Genomic DNA, 9,024 nt, shown 5'->3' with positions numbered 1-9,024 from the left:
CTCTCCCTTCCTTGTGCGTGTGTGAAATAAAAAGACTTCAATCTTTTTAATATCCTAAAGATATTAAACCTAATGTAGCAGATTCTCATTTTAGCAACCCTCCAGGAATGAATGGATGGATGTTATCTTCCTTCTCTCCCCTTGTTGTCACCTTTTAATTTAATTAGGTGGCCACCTCCATGCAGCCAAAGTTAATTAAGGTTGATCAGCAATCTGCTGTGACAAGCTGAAGAGCCAAATATCATAATGAAAATACTAAAAATTCATTTGTGTAGCCTCTTGATATAAGAAAATGGTCTTAAAGATTTGAGTAGATTTCTTATTTCATGATGACAAAGATATTTCTGTCTCATATATATCATGCCCCCTCCCTACATGGCTCAGGGAACATTGCAGAAGAAGGGGCTGGGAAAGATCAGATTCTGTTTCAAAAAATGGTTGATATGATCAAAACACATTATATAGCCAGTAAAATGCCTCAACGGATAAAGGTGACTGCTGCCATACCTGATAATGCCAATGAATATGGCTTTGGCATCCATTTGGTGGGTAGGCAGAGGCAGGCAGCCATTGGGGGGTCAGTGCTTAGAGCTGCTGACTGGGGTGGATCCGGATAACTGTAGGGGCTGCTGCCAAAGGCAGCCAGCAATTAGAGAAGTTACTCAGCAGACTTTTTTTTCTGAAGGAACAGAGCTTAATTTACTGGGGCTGGCACTCTCTGCGGCCAGCAGAAAAACTATGAACTCCTTTAACTGCTTGAGGCTTTCGAGAAAGAGAAAGCAAGCAAGAACGTTCAAACACACACACACACACACACACACACACACACACACACACACACTGGATGAAACAAAAGACAGAGTCCGACTCCTCGCCTCCCCTCCATCCTCCTCCCCACAACGAGAACTAGGTCTGTGTTGCCCACTGCCCGAGATATTCAAGCTATGTGTCCATGAGTTCCCATTAGGACTTTCGCAATCAGAGATTACAGCAATGGCGTCAAAATGGAGGGCTACTCCATCTTGGTATTGTCACCCAGTATATGCAAGATACTGGCAACATTATCATCATGCAATGCTTTGGATGCGAAGCCACCAGACCGCCTACAGAAAGTTCAGGGATTCCTATTTCACTTCCCCATTGTTCTTCCCTCACGGAGTTCTTCCCTGGAACTCTCTTGCTTATGAGGCTTGGCATCCTTGGAATTCTCGAGGCCAGCATATGGCATGGCAGGAGTCTCCCTACAGTGTTTCCCATCTCAAAAGCCCTGGGCAGCCTCTGCATAACAGCAAAGACCCCAGACATCCACAAGAGAAAATGAAGCGCTGTATGAAGAGGAAGAGCTGGAGTCGGATTCAGATGATGAAGTGGAGTGCGACCTGAGCAATATGAAAATCACCGAGGAGCTCCGCCAGTACTTCGAACAGACTGAGAAGCACAGAGAAGAGAGACAGCGACAGCAGCAGCTGGATGCGGAGCGCCTGAATGACTATGTGAATGCGGACCACGGCCAGTACTTCAACCACCACAGGTCAGTGGAGCCCCCATCTGAGAAGCCCTGGGAGCGGCGCCAAGCAGAGATGAGGCACTTGTATGAGAACAGTGCTCCCAAGATCCTGGCCATGGAAGCTGCTATGCAGATGAGCTTTGACAAGCACTGTGACAGAAAGCAGCCGAAGTACTGGCCTGTCATTCCCCTAAAGTTCTGAGTCCTGGGCACCAGGACCCTAGGCAATGCCTCACAGTTCCTAGCCTTTCCCTCTTTATCTCTCCTGGACATTTTTTCAGAGAAAAAGGCCTGTATACCGATATGGTGGATACCGTCTGTCAGCCACTTATAATTCTGTCAACAATACTGTTGCCACCACAAGGAATGTTCACGTGACATAAAGTGATAATTGTATGTATTGGACTGGCTCTCGATTTTCTCTGTAACAGTCCAGTTCATTGAAATTATTGCCTAGAGATACTGCCTATTGTTATGCATTTTTAATTTCCTTCTTTACCCTGTCCTGAATGTCATAAAAGTCATAAGCCACATGTCATTTGTTGCTAGATTTTTAGACCAGTTTTCATACAGCACATGCTAGCTACAAACTCTTAAATCTCCCTGCTTCCACCTCCCAAATGCTAGCTTATAGGTTTGCACCACCACACTGGGCTTCTGTCCACATATTTTCTCAGACTATAGCTCTTTGAATCCTCTGAAAATGATGCAAGTGAACAGTAAGACAAGTGACACTTGTTACTCAGCTAGGTGTCAGCCCACATGCTCTATAAAAGACCTGAGAGTAAATATTCTGGGCTCGGTAGGCCATGTTGTCTGTGTCGTAACTGCCTGACCCTGTCTTCATAGCACAAAAACAGCCATTGTTACTGAATAAACAAATGAATGTGACTGTGTTTCACTAAAACTTTATTTGTAAAAAAAGACAGAGTCCAATAACTTCATACACACAAATATACATATATACATGCAAACATACATACACACATATATACATACATGTATACAAACCTATAAACAGACATACATATTCACACATAGAATACATAGAGCAAAGCTCCAGCAAGCAGGCTCTACGTATTCCACACATATATACATACATAAATACGCACAACTTTGTGGATGGAAAGAACAATGTTCCAGTCGCCATTCACACAAATTTTACACATACACAAATAGTTGATGGATGGAAGAAACAATGGTCCAGTCATGTCATCATTTATTCTTTCTTCCATGGCTTATATAGCAAAATCTTTCAAGCAGTATAAGATTACAACGTGATTACGTGTTAGTTTACTTCCAGTAAATGATTATGAAAAAAATAGTGTGTTTTCCAATACCTTTACAAGACATAACATTACATAGCACAGGTAAAGAAAACAAATTATTTTTAAAAACCCAATACATTCATAACCAAGCAGCTGGTTATAGATTAACAAAGTGTAAGCAAGCAAGGTAGTTTTCTCAGCCAGCTTCTCTTACTGTCAGACAGTAATTTGCAGTTACAAAGAAAGAAGTGATTATTTTATTATTTGTCTTTAAAAGTAATCTTGTAAGAATCTTAAAAGAATCACAAATCTAAACTTTTGCATAAAAATCAGTCATATCTACCTTAAATCCTCAAAATACATATCTACTCATCAGCAATTCTTATTAAATCATATCAGGAAGCTGAGGGCAAAAATGAGTATAATAAACCTTAATCCTCACCAGTCTAGCCTCAGTGAGTGTCACATCAGTCAATGATGCCATCATTCTTGTTCCCTGACCATAAACTGTCCCTAGCTTTACTAATAAGAGTGTGACTTTCTGAACTTCATATTGTTTCCTAAGTTTTTTTTTTACATCAGAGTCAGCACCAAAACCATCTCAGCCTAGCTGCACTAACAACTTTCATTTTTTCAAATGTTTTTTAAGTGTAGCAGTTATTGCTGACAATCTACACCTCTAAGTTCTTTGTTAGGGTGGTAATGGAATTGTTTATCTGCTCCAGCAGTGATGTCTGAAAGAAATCAAGCACTATTGTTGTGAGTGCTAGAGATACTGTCCAAGAGGGGCTGGAAGCCCCCTTAGAGTTTCATGTAACTCTTAGATTAAGAAGGATGTGGGAGGGTGACTTCCGGTCTGGGCCCAAGCATAGAGCAGATCTCAGGCGGCAGCTCTGTACCCAACCTCAGAAAACCCAGAGAAAGAGGGCCTCCCAGGAGCTTTAACCCGGGCAGCATCTCAAGTAAAAATGAATCACCCGTGATGTCTGCTGTTAGAAGTTCTAATCCAGATGCTGGCCTCCGAACTTATACTACTCAGACCTTTGAAGGGCCACTGACAAGAACATCAAACAGCTAGAGATTGACATCACTAATCTGAAGAAATCCCTCGTTTTGCCGTCTGAAGAGACCTCCTAAAATCGCAAAGATCCTTATTGGACTTGATTTACTCTATTACAATAGAAAAGGCTGTGTACAGCTCTTGACTGTGTACAGCCCTTAAAGAAGAAGGTTGCCTTTACAAAGACAAGACAAGGAGGGTTAAAGAGAGCATAAAATAGATCAGAAAAGGCCCTGAGAAAAGTCAGAGAGAAAGAGACAGATGAGTGCTGGTACAAGAATTGGTTTTCAGCCTCTCCGTGGTTGTCAACCCTACTTCCTCCCATCTTGGGACCATTATTTGGGTTATTTTTACTTATTCCTGCTGGTCCCTGGATCTCAAATAGGTTGACTAACTCTGTGAAACAACAGATAAATAATTTGGTAGCAAAACCTACTCAGATACATTATCATAAGTTAGCTATGGAGGACCACATGACTCAAGATGAGGTTGTTACTTTATACAGGGTGTTCCCAAAACCCATCCCCACCCAACCTAAAAGAGGGGACTTCTGCCCCTAAACCAAGCAGAGAGGGGCCACCCAGAACACCCTCTGACTGGCGATCTAAATTCTTGCTTAGGCTGCAAGACTAAGCACTGCAAGGGAATATAAATAAAACTTAAAAATATCTCTCTGGGTTCCCTGAGGGACAAACTTGACTGCATAGGGGTTGATGTCAAAAGTATCCCCTCTCCAGGAAAAAGACATTGGGATGAGTATGGCCCTCATGCCTCACTGGACAACGACAGGGGGACCAGAGCCATTACAAGGTCCCCTTCAATTACTGGAGATCAGGCCTCTATCCTCGCCTTTGCAAGATTAGAATCGCCACAGCCCTTCTATGCTTAGAGAAGGGAGGAGATGTCAGAGGCATCCCTGCTTACACACTGAAGGCCTAAAATCAGCCATAGGCCTAAAATCAGCCATAGGCCTGTCATACATACATGCTAACACCAAGTCTTGGGTCTCAGTGGAAAAACATTGAAACACATGGCTATAAGCTATTGTAAACAGGCAGCTTTTGTGAAAATTTATAAGCCTGAGTAGTCATAGACCTTGTAAATAGGTAGCCTTGGCAGATAATACCAACTTAGATAAGGACAAGTGAATCATAGACAGAGTCATAGTGACCTGTCTCCTGAACCTTCACCCAGCTGATACTATGTTCCAAAAGATATCTGTATTCCCCCTGAACACCCACACTCCAGTGTCATTCCCTTCCCCACATCCTGCCTTTCTGTGTTTATAACCCCTGTATGAATGAATTATGATTTGAAAAAATAAATAAATTATTTTTTAAAAAAAGAAGAAGAAAGATGTGAGAGCAGCAAGCAGAACAGTACTCCATAAGAGCATGAAGTCCTCAGGACACATAGTCCTTGGGGCTATGCCAAGCTGAGGCCCACTCATGTGGGTGTCGTAACCTGTGGCCTGCATTCTATGAGTTCTAAAACCATTTGTCATTCCCCCTGCATGGCCCTCAGCATGATAAACTGAGTTCAGTCCATAGGACCAAAATGATACAAAGACAGAACCAACTCCTGTGTGTTGATCTCACCCTCACATGCACCATAATAAGTGTATGGACAAATACATACATAAATAAAATATAATAAAAATTATAATCTCAAAAATAAAAGAAACAAATTTGTAAAATCTTGTTTGCTAACACACATACACACATACATCCATAAAGACACTTGGAGACAATTGGATAGTTTGAATACTGTCTGGGCTTAACTAAACTGAAAACACTATTGTTAGCTTAAAATTATGAAGCATTATATACACATATGAAATCATCAAATAATGAATTAAGCTATACTCTTAAACAGGTTGTGCAAATCCAACAAGGAAAGCAAAAGTGACAGCATCCAGAGCATCTAGCCTCTAAAGGTGCTCTAACTGTTCCCTCGAAGTGTTTGTGCTGATGCTCCTATCAACTCTTAGTTCCCTTCTTCTTGAACCTGGATTAGATATGTATTTGCCTGTGAACAATATAATACAGTCAATGTGAGATTCTTAGTGGATAGCACAAGCTTTAGGAGCACTGGCATTTCTTTTGGGAACCTTGGCAGCATCTGATAAGAGTCCAAGTGGAGTAAGTACTATTAGATAGAGGGGAAAAAAGGTCCTCTTGTTGAACTTTCAAGTGACCTGACAGTTGACTATTATGCACTGGCTTTCTGCCATGTACATACATAAGCCATTCTAGTTCTTTTGGGCATCTAATGATTGTATTCTCAAATGAAACCTCATAGAGTAGAAACCACATAATTCACAGAGCCTTGGGGAATGAGTGTGATTGTTGACGAAAGTGGCTATGTATTGTAATAGTTACTACCGTATAGTTAAATAATCAAAACACTAGCATAAAACTTGACCACTAAACCACTATATACATATATATATATATATATATATATATAGTGGAATATATACAAATTCACCTAAAGGGGTTGTGAATGGCAATTTAATCTGGGAGATAAAGGGCAAAAGAACAACACAAATTTCAGAATGAAAATTATTCACAAAATAGAACCTTTTATACTTCAGCAAGTGAAACAGCAAAGGCTGTTTCAGATGTACAATGATTCTCCCTTTCCACTTCAAGCAGCCTTACAATGAGGGTACAAAGCAAGAAAGCAGGAGGAAAAAAACTCAGCAGAATTGTAGGAAAAGCAGAGTCCCAAGACATCGGACTGGAGTGAGTGGCTAGTGGGGATTCAGAGAATGTTTTTGAAAATCTGAAGAGTTTAAGTTAAATTTCCAAAGAAACAAATTGATCACAAACAAGACAGCTTCATACTAGGGAATTTGCTAGAGCAGAGTGAAGGTAAGAAACTAATGATTGTCATTAAACATCATTCAGAAGTTTTGGGCTTTTAGGAAATGCATTAAGGTAACCTTTGATTTAGAAGATACATATTTAAGAAGAACTGAATAAATGTACTTAACTGGAACTTCTTCCTAGAGCTTTCTGGGGATACAGTGATTAGTATTGGACAATTGTTAAATTTCTCTAAGTTCGACATGTCCTTTCAAACGTACATGAATTTTCTGTCATCTGCTCTACTAGGTAACACTTCATTTTAAGCTAGGTCACCAACTTTATGTTGACATCAGAAAGTATTGCTACATTTCTTCTATAGTTTTATATTAAAAAACTATAAATCAAAACAGTCTTGTAAATGCAACCCAGTTAAGGAAAAGATGATTGACTATGTCACAATAAAGAACCTGTACTTTTTCATCTTTTTATATATAGAACATAAACTAACCAACTACGGGCTAAAATATGTAGAAAATTGTAGACAGATTGGCCATTGAAGATTTGACTTAAAATCAGTAGTATAATTGTAAATTTAATAATATTTTAGCTTTTTAAAAACAGTATTACACTCACAGGGTAGAAAACAGTTATGTTACATATTGGACCTTCACCTAAAGTTTGTAGAAGGCTATGTAAGAAAACAGATCATCTGCTGGCTGGTGAAGATTGTGACGTCACAGCAATATTGAAAATCTAGCCTAGACTGAGACCCCTAAAAATCTAGGCACATCTAGTCATTCTCTTAATCATCATGTTTCAAAATTAATAAGTTTACCAATAAACAGGAAAATTATAGGCCTCCCTCACTAAAGATAGCTCAACAGTAAATGTGATCTAATCTTAGCAAACCTGTATGTCTAATCACTGAAAATAGAGGAGCTTGCAAAAACTCATACATGCTAGAAACCTCAGAGTTAGACTTATCTACTAACCATTTTTCTCGTGAACAACAGCTGCTAAAGTTACCAAAATGAGAAAATGATCACGGTTCCAGTGGTTTCTGAATACTTTATATTTGTCTTCAGATTTCACATATACGTATGTGTGCATGTTTACACACCCCATGTGTAGAGAAGCCAGTCATTAAAAATGTAACCACTGTGGGACTGTTGCTCACTTTTATGAACTAAATACCACCCTCATAACTTTTATGACTTCCTAACTATAATTCACTTGTAAAGATTAATTTGTTCTTTATTGGCACATGTACATCGCACACAGTGATGGTTTTCATAAGGATATTTTCATACAAATATATCATGTGCTTTAAGCATATTCATCCTTCCCTTTTGTTTAATACATGCACACACACACATATCTATATGGTCAATTGTGGATCTATAGAACCTGCAAATTGAATAAAAGTTCTAATTAAAATAGAAATTCTAGACTTGGTATATGTGTGTAGAAGAAATGAGGTATTTGTATTTTTCTGAATCATGCCATGGCTTTTCAATTCATCAAATCATTAGTGGTCTCTATGCCTCAGGAATGGTAAGATTTAGGAAAGCTGAGACCCAAAAAGAAAGAAAAATTTACCCAAATATGCAGTGGCTGAATTTACTAAATGTCATTTTTAAAACTTCTTTCCATTGCACCTTTAAGCCCAACCCTAAATCCATACGCTTCCTTTACACCTAATGGCATGGCATGTAGCCAACAAGTTCAGTTCTTTGTTGATGAGGATGAAGGGCATACCACTTTAATATAACTCAATAGTAGGGACTCAGTGGTGCATGACTTACTTACACTAAGGCAATTTCTTTCCTGCAATTGGCAAAAGTCTCCCTCAGCTATTCCTAGAAACAGTTCTTTTTATGATGAGATGTGAAGCATTCTTGAATGCTGATGTGCACTTCTATATCAAACCTTTTGAAACAAGAATAGAAACATGAGGTCCTCATCCTTTTTCAAATTTTCTCCTATGCTGGTTGGAATTCTGGCTGCATAATTACATCTCAACTTTGCATGATCTCTGCTGGTTCAATATGAACTCCTTGGCAGGAGCCTCTATGAAAGATCTTTATTTCTGAATCTGCAGGTCGTTGGATCATTACCATACCACTTGGGCTCAGAGTAGTAAATGTTACAATCCAAACATTTCTCCAGAGACCAACATGTACATTTGAGGTGAACATAATTTTTGGCCTTTGCTAGTCAGAGCTGATTCAGGCCAAGTAAGCTAAATATGATAGGTTCCATATCTATTCCAAGTACTGCCATGTCGTCTCCCTGACTGCTAACACTGACTTTAAAAGGTATAGTTTGATCATATCCAAAAGCACATCTCAGTTTCACAATTCTATACTTCAATCC

General features: G+C 39.3%; 1 pseudogene; it reads left to right on the top strand.

Annotated features, from left to right (window-relative positions):
- Positions 1-993: 993 nt before the first annotated feature.
- Positions 994-1,709, top strand: LOC114628931 (annotated as a pseudogene).
- The last annotated feature ends 7,315 nt before the right edge of the window (positions 1,710-9,024 follow it).

Source organism: Grammomys surdaster, unplaced genomic scaffold (assembly GCF_004785775.1).
Source record: "Grammomys surdaster isolate TR1022 unplaced genomic scaffold, NIH_TR_1.0 274, whole genome shotgun sequence".
NCBI classification, from domain to species: domain Eukaryota; kingdom Metazoa; phylum Chordata; class Mammalia; order Rodentia; family Muridae; genus Grammomys; species Grammomys surdaster.
This window is presented reverse-complemented; position numbering and strand designations above follow the sequence as displayed.